The 11,062-nt window shown below is 43.8% G+C and overlaps 1 long non-coding RNA gene across 3 annotated transcripts; it reads right to left on the reverse strand.

Moving 5' to 3' along the window:
- Positions 1-653: 653 nt before the first annotated feature.
- Positions 654-8,141, reverse strand: LOC120246272. Of its 3 annotated transcripts, XR_005531997.1 has the most exons (6): positions 8,035-8,141; positions 4,326-4,351; positions 4,103-4,208; positions 3,702-3,769; positions 2,192-2,299; positions 654-1,763 (listed from the first exon to the last, which is right to left on the reverse strand). It is a non-coding gene; the product is annotated as an uncharacterized LOC120246272 (long non-coding RNA). The 3 variants fall into 3 exon arrangements; XR_005531998.1 differs by having other exon boundaries at positions 654-1,239; positions 4,103-4,351; XR_005531996.1 differs by having other exon boundaries at positions 4,103-4,351.
- Between the last annotated feature and the right edge of the window lie 2,921 nt (positions 8,142-11,062).

An 11,062-nucleotide genomic window follows, 5' to 3' on the forward strand; every position in this document is an offset into this window, starting at 1 on the left:
AGAGAGACAGCATGAGCAGGGGAGGGTCAGAGAGAGAGAGGGAGACACAGACTCTGAAACAGGCTCCAGGCTCCGAGCTGGCAGTCAGCACAGAGCCCGACGCGAGGCTCGAACCCACGAACCGCGAGATCATGACCTAAGCGAAAGTCAGACGCTTAACCGACTAAGCCACCCAGGTGCCCCAAGATTGTTCTTTTTTTAAACTGCTTTCTCATTCTATTAGCATCTAGAATGCAGGAAAATCAAATTAAAATAGTAATTTTTTAAAAAAAAATTCTACAGAAATGTTCAACCATACATAAGAGTGGAGAACAAAATACAACGTACCCTTTTATAGGCCACCTGAGTTGTCTCTATAACCTACCCCACCACCTAAACACAATTTTTGTTTGGCTTTATTGCAATAGTTGAAAGCAAATTCTAGGCATCATTTCATTTTATCCCTAAATATTTCAGGAGGTAGACCTATCAAAGAATAACTTCTTCAAAAACATAACCACAGGGGTGTCTCCCTGGGTGGCTCAGTCGGTTAAGCGTCCGGCTTCGGCTCAGGTCATGATCTCATGGTTTGTGGGTTCGAGCCTGCTTCAGATTCTGTGTCTCTCTTTCTCTCTACTCCTCTTTCTCGCACTCTGTCTCTCTATCAAAAATAAACATTAAAAAAACCACGTAACCATAATGCCATTATCATGTGAGGTAATACCCAGAACATATAAAATTATTCCTAAGTAGCTCCAACAATATTTTTATAGTTGTCTCCTTCAAACTGGGATCCAAACATCATGTTTGACTGAAAGAACTCTTAAGTCTCTTTTACTCTGTAATCTACTCCCCTCCCTGTTTTCATGCCGTTTACTTGAGGAAGGGGAGAAATGAGTCACTGTCCTGTGTAATGTCCTACCTTCTGGACTTGGCTGACGGTTTCCTCCTCATGTCGTCCAGGCTGGATTAGATTCACAGATGCTGTGTACTTTCTGACGTGTTCCATCACGAGGTACGTGGTGTCTGACTGTCCCACGTTTAGAGATGTAAAGAGTGATCCGCGGGTTCAGGCGTTATCAGCATGGCCCATCCAAAGTTCCCTGTCAACCTTTCACCTAATACTTATGGACGGTGGCTGCCTGAATTCTTCAGTTCATCATGTGCTCCAGCATGGTCGTTTTCTAGCCGTACCATTCCTTCTGTCTTTATTAGCTGGAATTCTTCTATAACGAACTCCTTGTTATCTCTTTGGTTGCTCTGAAATACAGTTCATACCGAAAAAGGCAAGATAAGTGTTTGGTTATTTCCCTTGATCCACTCTTAACTCAATTTAGCCCTTTGTAGACATTGTTTCCGAAGGCTCAAATTGTCCCCCTCCTTGGCCAGTGAGGTCTCCCCTAGTCTGCTTCTGTGTTGTTCTGACCTGACCCCAGCAGGACTCGATACTTCCCTTGCTTTTGAGAACAAGTGTCTTCAACTTCTTTCTGATGAATTAACCAGACTTGGAAAATCCTTATGCACCCACCCCCACTACCGTTTGCTTGCCTGTCCACAATAAGGAATGTGCCCTAGTTGTATTGGTCAGGAAGGCTTTCCGCTCTAAGGGAGCATAATGAACAGTGAGAGTTTGCAATTTTTTCATAGAACACGATGTCTGGAGCAGGCAGCTGTTAGCATTTGTTCAGCAGCTCCTGAGGTCCAGAGCCAGCATTGCTGTGATTCTCTTGGCCTCTCCTTCCTGGTGGCAAGATGGCGGCTCCTGTTCTGGGCATTATGCCCAGCTGGGGCAGGAAGAAAGGGGAAGACCAGAGCCAGCTGCAGCTGTCCCTCTGTATCAGAGAAGCAAAAGCTTTCCCCAAACCGCCACCCCACCCCACTCCCACCCAGCTGAATTTGACTACGATCTCATTGGCCAGATGGGATTGGATGGACACCCTACTTGCAAGGGAGGCCGGGAAAGCGAGCCCTTAGTTTTGTCGGGTTCCATGGTCCAAGCAAGGGAGTGGGGGGCTGGGAGTGAAGACAGGGCTATGAGATCTGGGGGGCGGTCTTGAGTCCTGAATCAACATTCCCAATCCTGGTTTTTGTTTTTAATCCTTATGAAATGTCTAATATTCCTTGGTTTTGAAGTAGGTGGGACAACTGAAAATAACCGTGAGCTGGAAATGAGTGGGGCTTTATTGAGAAGATTGCCCTCTGGAAAGAGTACCAGCTGTCTGGACAGCCATGTCCTGGTGGCTCGGCTCAGCCCTGTTCAGTTATGAGATGCCAACTCCCATTGCAGGGTCTGCGCTCCAAGGGTCCCTCCTCTTCCCTTCTGCAAGGAGACAGAGCAGTCTTACTTTCATCAAGACAGACACCTCATTTGAGCGGCAATGACCCATACGATGCCAGAATACCTCGTGGCTACAGTTTCACAGAGGCCACTCAACCTTCACCCTGTTAAGCAAAGAGCAGAGCTAACAGCAGCCAGCACTCGACTGACACCAAAACCCTGAGTGTATTCTGCATGGACTGACACACAGCCATTGCCTGGAGCCTCCCTGTCCTGTGGCCGGGCCACCCTGGCTCCTCTCTGAGGAACCCATCCCGCCTGCCCATGACCTCCTTATAATCCAGCAACTGAAGGCTGAGGCCTGGTCTAGCAGGGACCCTAAGACCCTACTCCCATCAGCACTAGGCCATCCATTCTCTGTCCATACTTTTATGGGTGTTTATTTTTTTTTACTGGGACACCTGGGTGGCTCAGCAGTTAAGCGTCCGGCTCTTGGTGTCGACTCAGGTCCCCGTCACATGGTTTGTGAGATGGAGCCCCTCAACGGGTTCTGTGCTGATAGTGTGGAGACTGCTTGGGATTCTCTCTTTCTCTCCCTTTGCCCCTCCCCCATCACATGATCTTTCTCTCTCTCTCTCTCTCAAATAAAGCCTGTTTCACAAACTAAAAATATAAAAAATATTTTTACTATCTTCCATGAGAAAGAACATTGTTACTATTCCTACTAGTCATTTTTCTGGACTGACCATGGCTGAAGGGCAAATGGGTAGTTAGTGATAACTAACTCAAGGAATGGAAGTGGATAATTCCATCACTGACAATCCTGATTTCAAGGCTAATAAGTCTTGTGTTAGAAAATCTGAGTTGTTCTGATACTAGTTTTATTTTGTCTTTACCATTCATGCTGCAAGCAAACGAAGCCAGACACGAAAGAAGACACTCTATATGAGTCCATTTTAAGGGAAGTTGAAGAAGAGACAACACTATCTGAGGTCATGAGTGGTTACCCCTGGGGGGAAACCCCGACAGGGAAAGGGCACAAGGACCTCTGGGATGCTGGTTTTGTTCTTTTCAATATCTAGGTGTTGAAACTGCTAGTCACTAACCCAATATCCATCCTCCTTTCTCCTTTCTGTCAGAACCTGATTTCCTTGTGGGTATGCGGGTGGCACGTGAGGAGCTGAAAAACCACACTTCCCAGCCTCCTTTGTAACTAGGGCTGGTCATATGACACACTCATGGCCAATGAGATACATGTGAAAATCCACGGGACTTCCAAGGAATCTCCTTTGGGCAGACAGGCTCTGTGCGCCCCCACCCAGAACTCCTCCCAGCATGCATCTCAGCCTTGCTCATCCCAAATGTCCATTCACGCACTCTTCTGTACCCCCCCCCCCAAGTCACTGGTTCTGTGGTTTGGTTCACTTACTCAACAAATACTTACTGAGCACTCACAGCAAGTTGGGCATGTGCTGATCAGGTGTTACAGATTCAGATGTCCCACAGCCAGGCCTGTAATTAGAGATGTAGGCCTGGGGTGCAGGACAAGGGCAGGTGAAGGAGGACCAAGGCCCTGGCTAACCATGAGGGTGGGGAGAGCCGCCGCTCAGCTCTAGCAGGTGGCTTGACATGTGAGAAATTCAAATCTCGAGTTGCAAGATCTTCTCATTTTTCAAGAGGGGTCAGAAATCTTGGTTTTATTATTGAAAATTAACTCTGCCACGAGGCTGGACTTCTAGCTATGGCAGAGCAGAATTGGACAAAGCTGTCATATTAGTTTTCTATTGCCATGTAACACATTTTCACAAACTTAGCAGCTCGAGCAACACGTATTTGTTAACTCACCATTCTCGTAGCTCAGAGGTCCAGGCAGCCTCAACAGGGCTCTCTGGCTCAGTGTATTACACAGCTCAAATCAAGGCATTCGCTGGACCAGGCTCCTAACTAGAGGCTTTGGAAAAGAGTCCACGTCCAAGCTCATTGAGGCCAAAGTCATCACATTTGCCCAATGAACATAAACAAGGAAATCAAATCCAGCGGCGTGAGACAATGACCAGGTAGAATTTACCTTAGGATGCAAAGTTGTTTTGGCATCTGAAAATTAATATAACATGTTATATTAATATAATAGACAAAACCGACATGGTCACATCAACACATGCAGAAAAGCATTTGACAAAATTCAACACCCATTCACGATGAACCTCTTTGCAAACTCTGAATGTAAGGGAATTTCTTCAAACAGATCAAAAAGCACCTAAGAAAAACCTATAGCAAATATCATACTTAGTAGTAGAAGACTAAAAATGTTTTTGAGAACAAAGCAAGAATCTCTACTCTCACCACCTCTTTTTTAAAAAAAATACAAAAAAATATTTGTATTTAATCTCTACACCCAACACGGGGCTCAAACTTACAAACCTGGGATCAAGAGCCGCAGGCTCCACCGACTGAGACAGTCAGGTGCCCCAAGGAACTAACCACTTGTATTTGCAGATGACATGATCCTGTATCTGAAAAATACTGGTGAATCCGAAAACACCACCCAGAACTAATAAACGAGAATGCCACAGGATATAAAAATCAGTATTTCTATATATTGATAATGAACAAGCTATAAAGAAAATAATACAATTCATAATAGCACTAAGAATGAAAATACTTAGAAATAAAGGTAACAAAAGATGCGTAAACTACAAAACACTGCTGACAGAAATTTTAAAAGATCTAAATAAATGGGGAGATATACCATGTTCATGAATTGTTAAGATTCATTACTGCTAAGGTGGCAATTCTCCCAAAATTGATCCATATATATAACTCAACTCCAATAAAAATCCCATCCTCAAAAAAAAATTCTTTTGGTAGAAATTGACAAGATGATCCTAACGCTTACATGGAAATGCAAGGTACCTCAAATAACAAAAACAATTTGGAAAAGAACAATATAGTTGGAGTCCTTAGTCTGCCCCATTTTCAAAACTTACTATAACATAGGGGCGCCTAGGTGGCTCAGTCGTTTAAGCATCTAACTCTTGATTTTGGCTCAGGTCATGATCTCATGGGATTTGTAAGCTTGAGCACCACATCGGACTCTGAACTAGCAGAACAGAGCCTGCTTCAGATTCTTTCTCTCTCTAAATAAATAAACAAACTTAAAAAAAAAAAAACCCAATAGTCAATATATTACTATGTCACAGTAATGTAAAGACAGACACGTAGACCAATGGAAATGAATAGGAAGTCCAGAAAATGCTTATATTTATGGTAAATTGATTTTCAATGAAGGTGTCAAGGCAATTCAATTGGAAAATGATACTCTTACAAATGGTTCAGGGGTAACTGACTACCCATATGCAAAAAATCCCAAAAACAAATTAATTGATTAAAATACATAGATCCTTACTTTATACCATGTATAAAAATAAGTCAAATTGGATAATAGACTAACATGTCAAACTAAAGCTATAAACTTGAAAACACAGCAAACGTCTTTGACTTTGGCTTAGGCAAAAATTTCTTAGATATACCCAAAAACAAGATTCATGAAAGAAAAATTTGATAAATTGCTGTGGCACATCTAAGTATCATTAAAAATATGAAAAGACAAGCCACAGCCTGGGAGGAAATATTTGCAAGTCGCATATCTAATCAAAGAGTTGTATCTGAAATATAAAAAAAAATCCTATAACTCATGAAGACAACCCAATTAAAAATGGGCAAAAAATTTGAATAGATCTTTCACTAACAAAGATATATGGGGGCATCTGGGTGGCTCAGTGGGTTGAGACTTTGGCTCAGGGCATGATCTCACGGTTCGTGGGTCCCAGCCCTGCATTGGGCTCTGTGCTGACAGCTCAGAGCCTGGAGCCTGCTTCAGATTCTGTGTCTCCCTCTCTCTCTGACCCTCCTTGGCTCATGCTCTGTCTCTCTCTCTCTCAAAAGTAAATAAACAGTAAAAAATTAAAAAAAAAGATATATGAATGGCTGAAAAGTGCACAAAAAGATGATCAACATCATTAGTTACCAGAGAAATGCAAATTAAAATCAGAGTGAGATACTTCTGCACTTTCATTATAATAGTAATAACCTAAGAGTTAAATAATGCCAAGTGTCGCCAAGCATGTGGAGAAACTAGAACCCTCATATATTCCTGATGAGAATATAAAATAGTAAGTCACTTTAGAAAATAATTTGTCAGTTCTTTAAAGTGTTAAAGAGTTATGACATGACCCAACAATTTCACCCAGCAATACACCCTAGAGAAATGAAAACATCTCCCCATGTAGGGTTTATATAATTATGCGTAGCAGCATTATCCACAATAGCAAAAGTTTGGAAATAAATATAGTTTATCTGTATGATGGAATAGTATTCAGCAATAAAAAGGAATGAACTGACACAATTACATGAACTACAACATGGATAAACCTTATGCTAAGTGAAAGGAGCAGACACCAAAGGCTACACATTGTATTATTCCATTTATATAACATTTCTAGAAAGGCAAATCTACAGACATAGAAGACAAATTACTGGTTACTGCGGACTCGAAATTGGAGTGTGACTGACTGTATATGCAAATGAGAAGACTTTGGGGGAGAGATGGGAATATTTGAGAAGTGGGTTAAGGTGATGGCTGCATAATTTTATAAATTTACTAAAAATCATTGAATTTACCGTGTAGTCTGAGTGAACTTTATGATGTGCAGATTAGACCTCAATAAAGTGGTCAACATAAAAATTAAGTCTCCCAAGTTTAAATGTTCACAACTGATTCAAATTATTTGGGGGGGGCAGCTGTGCTGTCAGCACAGAGCCTGATGGTGAGGCTTGATCCCATAGTGAGATCATTATCTGAGCTGAAGTCAAGAGTTGGACACTTTTTTTTTAATAGTTTATTGTCAAGTTGGTTTCCATATAACACCCAGTGCTCATCCCCACAAGTGCCCTCCTCCATGCCCATCACCCCCCTCCCCCTCCCCCCACCCCATCTGCACTCAGTTTGTTCTCGGCATTCAAGAGTCTCTCATGGTTTGCCTCCCTCCCAAGAGTTGGCCACTTAACTGATTGAGCCACCCAGGTGCCTCACACATTAATTCAAATTCTTAAAAGACCTTTGTAAGAAAATATATCCCACGTCTGTGGCGTGAGCCCTTGGATCACCCACTTGAAATGTCCCACTTGGGCCAAGTGGCAGGAATAGAAATTTGAATGAAATAAAATCCTTTCCTTCTAGGAGCTAAAGATTCAACAACGGAAAATAGAAAAGTAAACAATTACAACACCCAATGATACATGCCGTAGGTGGAATTTGCAAAGAGGTATGGGCCCCGAGAATCCGTGGCTCTGAATGGGCGGGGGCAGGGCCACCACAGAGGAGGCTGGACAGTGCTGTTAGGTTTTGAAGCATAAGAAGGAATTCACGAGATTCCAAGTGTGGAAAGTGGAGAAAAGGGGTGAATGACATTTGCATGCAGCAGGAATGGCAAAGTCTTGGAGGTGTGCAGAAGCAGTTCCCTTTGCAAACTGGGGAGGATGGAGATGTGGCATACACGGAGAATGGGCACAGCAGGAAAGGAAGGGGAGCCCCATCACGAAGGGTTTGGCAAGCCACGTTAAAGTTTTTGGACACGGGAGGAAGAAGGGACTTCCTAGCTGGAGGAACATGGGCACATTTCTTTTGGCCACATTTCTTCTGGCCTAACTTAAATTTCGTATAGCTTGGCAACATCCTATTGCACTCATTTAAAAATATTCATTAATATACCGCTTACTGTGTACCAGGCGCGGTTTTAATACTTCAAATAAACTCCAGTGTTTCTCAAACTCCAACTTGCATCGGAATCCCCTGCAAGTCTTCCTGAAGACACAGAAACCACAGTTTTTGATTTGGTACATCTGGAGTGGAGCCTGAGAATTTGCATTTTGATTCAGTTCCCGGTACAAGCCGATACTGCTGGTCCAGGGAACACAATTTGAGAACCACTGCTTCATACCAATTTTGTAAGAAAGGTATCGTTATCGCTACCCATCCCCACATTGCAGAGGAGAGCAATCAGAAGGTTAAGCAAGCTGCCCGAAGCAGCTTATAGTATTAAGTGGTGGGGCTGGCATTCAATGCCAGGCCATGAATGCCATGTCTCCTGGTTCACAGGATGCAAACAAGCAGAGTCAAGGGCTGGCATTTTCAATCTCTGTTTGCAACTATCAGAAATATGTTATACACACCCTGCACATTGGCCTTAACTGTCATCGGAGATAAAGGAGTTAAACATGCCAAGCAATGCCAAGGGAGCGGTGAGGGAAAGTATTTGAGGAACACTGTAGGCCATTCCAATGAAGTATTACTTTGGTCCCTACAGGGATGAAGCCAGGATGTAGAAAGGCACAAATATCAATGTTCAAAATGACTAAATATGGGAAGGAAAATCTTTAAATATCATATCACAACTCAAAATTGAACTGTGCATGGGTATTCAATATCTGCTGTTTTAAGTGTATCTGTTTTAAATTTTTTACAAATTACAAAAACGAAACAATATCTATAGAAGATAATGTGCTGCGTTTGCAGGGGGGCAGCGGGGAATGTCCCCCGATGAAAATGGCAATCCTTTCGTGACTCTGCTTGCTTTTCGCATCTTGATCTAATTTATAGCATCTCCCTGGTTGCCTTCCAGTAAACAACTTCTTCCTTAAATTGGTGGCATTATGTTATGTGTGAGATCTGAATCACAAAGACTGTAATCCAAACCTGCCTGCTCCATCTTGTCGTTTTTGTAGAGTGCTGTATATCTAATTAAAGCTTCTTACGGGTCCATAAAAAGACCTAACAGTGAAAAAGCAGACTGTGTTGGAGTAAGCCCCGGGGGGCAGAGTGGAGGAGGGGCTTCTTCATTAACAATCCGCATATTTCCCTTAAATTCAAAGTTAAGTAATCATGTGTTAATTTGTGTTTGTATATTTTTAACTATTGCCTAAGCATAATCAGATCACATTACCACATTTACGGCATGGAACCAAAAATGGGTCATGTTCTAGCCAGCAGCTCTCCGGATTCCCAAGAAACATGGGGGATGAATAAATGATTTGCCACGTGGCCAGCACTGACTGCATCCTTGACTTTATTCAAATCAGTGTATTATTCTGTTCTTTTCTATTTACTGTTTTGCTATTCTTATTTCCTTGTTACACTTGTAGGTTTATTCGAAACTTGAGTTACACAGCAACAACATAAATACTGTGGCAGAGGCCATCACCACTGGAATTCCCTTGGGAAACCATTAGTGTTCGTGATTCCCCCCGCCCCCCCCACCGCACCTCTACAGGGCTCCCTAAATAGGGTATCTCCCTGAGGGGAAAAGTGCATGGTTTTCCAACTTTCCAGTAACAAAGGACCCAATTTCACAAATCAAGTGAGTATCTATTGCTTAACATACAGTTAGAGTGACAATGTCAGAGTCAAAGTAAGACTTTTCTTTTATGTTCTTTCTAAATCAATGATCCCACAGTTGGGGCTTTCACCCCGCCTTGAGGAGCAGAGGCCCAGCCTGAGGCCTAGGGCCCGAGGCTTTCGCCAGCCAATGGTCCATTACCCCACACTAGAGCATTAGAGTAAATGAGAGTCCTCCTTTAACAGAAAACCTTATGTTATTTCCCTGAGCATTTGCACCCCAGCAATCCTCTGACTTCTCAATCATCTTCAGATATGCAAAAGCGATGCTGTAGAGTCTGAAAATAAAAATAAAAAACAAAAAACCATCTCTGACATTTGCAGGACAAGGAGACACTTGCTGAAGCCATCTAGAGTTCTCTTCTGCATTCAGTCAATTCAATCAAATTTGGAGCATCAAAGCAGCTTTTAAATATGTATTCATTCATTCATTCATGTGTTCCTCACTGGATGTCTTTTTTGGGAAAGGTGGAAAGGAGAAACAGAAAGTGAGAAGCAGGTTGGAGAAACCTGGCATCTGGCCTGTTGGCTCTCTTTAGGAACCTCAGGGACGAGCTTGCAAGGGTGCGCGTCAGGAGACCCTCCCCCCAGCACCCTCTCCAGCCTTGGCCAAGTTCCCTTCGTGAGCCACCTGGCTGGGTGACCATGCCTCTTAATCATCTAGTGCCATGGTTAATACCTGCTGATTAATCCCAGACTTCATGTGCCTTAATATATTCACGACCTTTTTGCCTTTCCACGCGGTAGACAGTGGAGGCAGCGGATGGGGTCAGGACAGGGTCTCCGGTTCACCTTGAGCCAACGCTGCACTCTGATGGTGGCCTTCTCTACTTATGTTTAAACAGCCATAAAATCAACAAAATTCCTTCAAATTGGGTTCCCAGAAAAAAAACTGTAGACAAAAAAGTATGCATATGGGTACATATACATATGATATATATTTAATTTTTTCTCTCTGTTTGCTTAAACTTGGGAGGGAGATGCGGTGAACCTTCAAAGGGGTAAAGTACGTGCCGCTCTCGGCCCCCCCCCCGGCTAAGGACGCAGTCAGGTGCGCACGCAGTCCCTTCCCTCCGATTTCCCCGACAGCTCGCGCTACTTTTCTGGGCCATTATCCCGTGTCCCTGGAGCTTCTTCCTTCACCGTACCCCCTCCTAGGGGGCCTCGCCCGCTTCCCACCGCCGGCCACAGCCCGCACTCGCAGGGGTCGAGACGCCGTCAGGACGCCCTCCAGCCGACCGCACGCCCGAGCCCGCAGGTGCTCCCGGCCCCGCCCTTCCCGCGGCCCCGCCCCGGCGCTGCGTCACAGTGACGCGCCTCCCGCGCAGGCGCAGCTCGGCCCCACCCCCCTC

Source organism: Hyaena hyaena, unplaced genomic scaffold (genome assembly GCF_003009895.1).
Source record: "Hyaena hyaena isolate Hyena2069 unplaced genomic scaffold, ASM300989v1 scaffold_459, whole genome shotgun sequence".
NCBI lineage: Eukaryota > Metazoa > Chordata > Mammalia > Carnivora > Hyaenidae > Hyaena > Hyaena hyaena.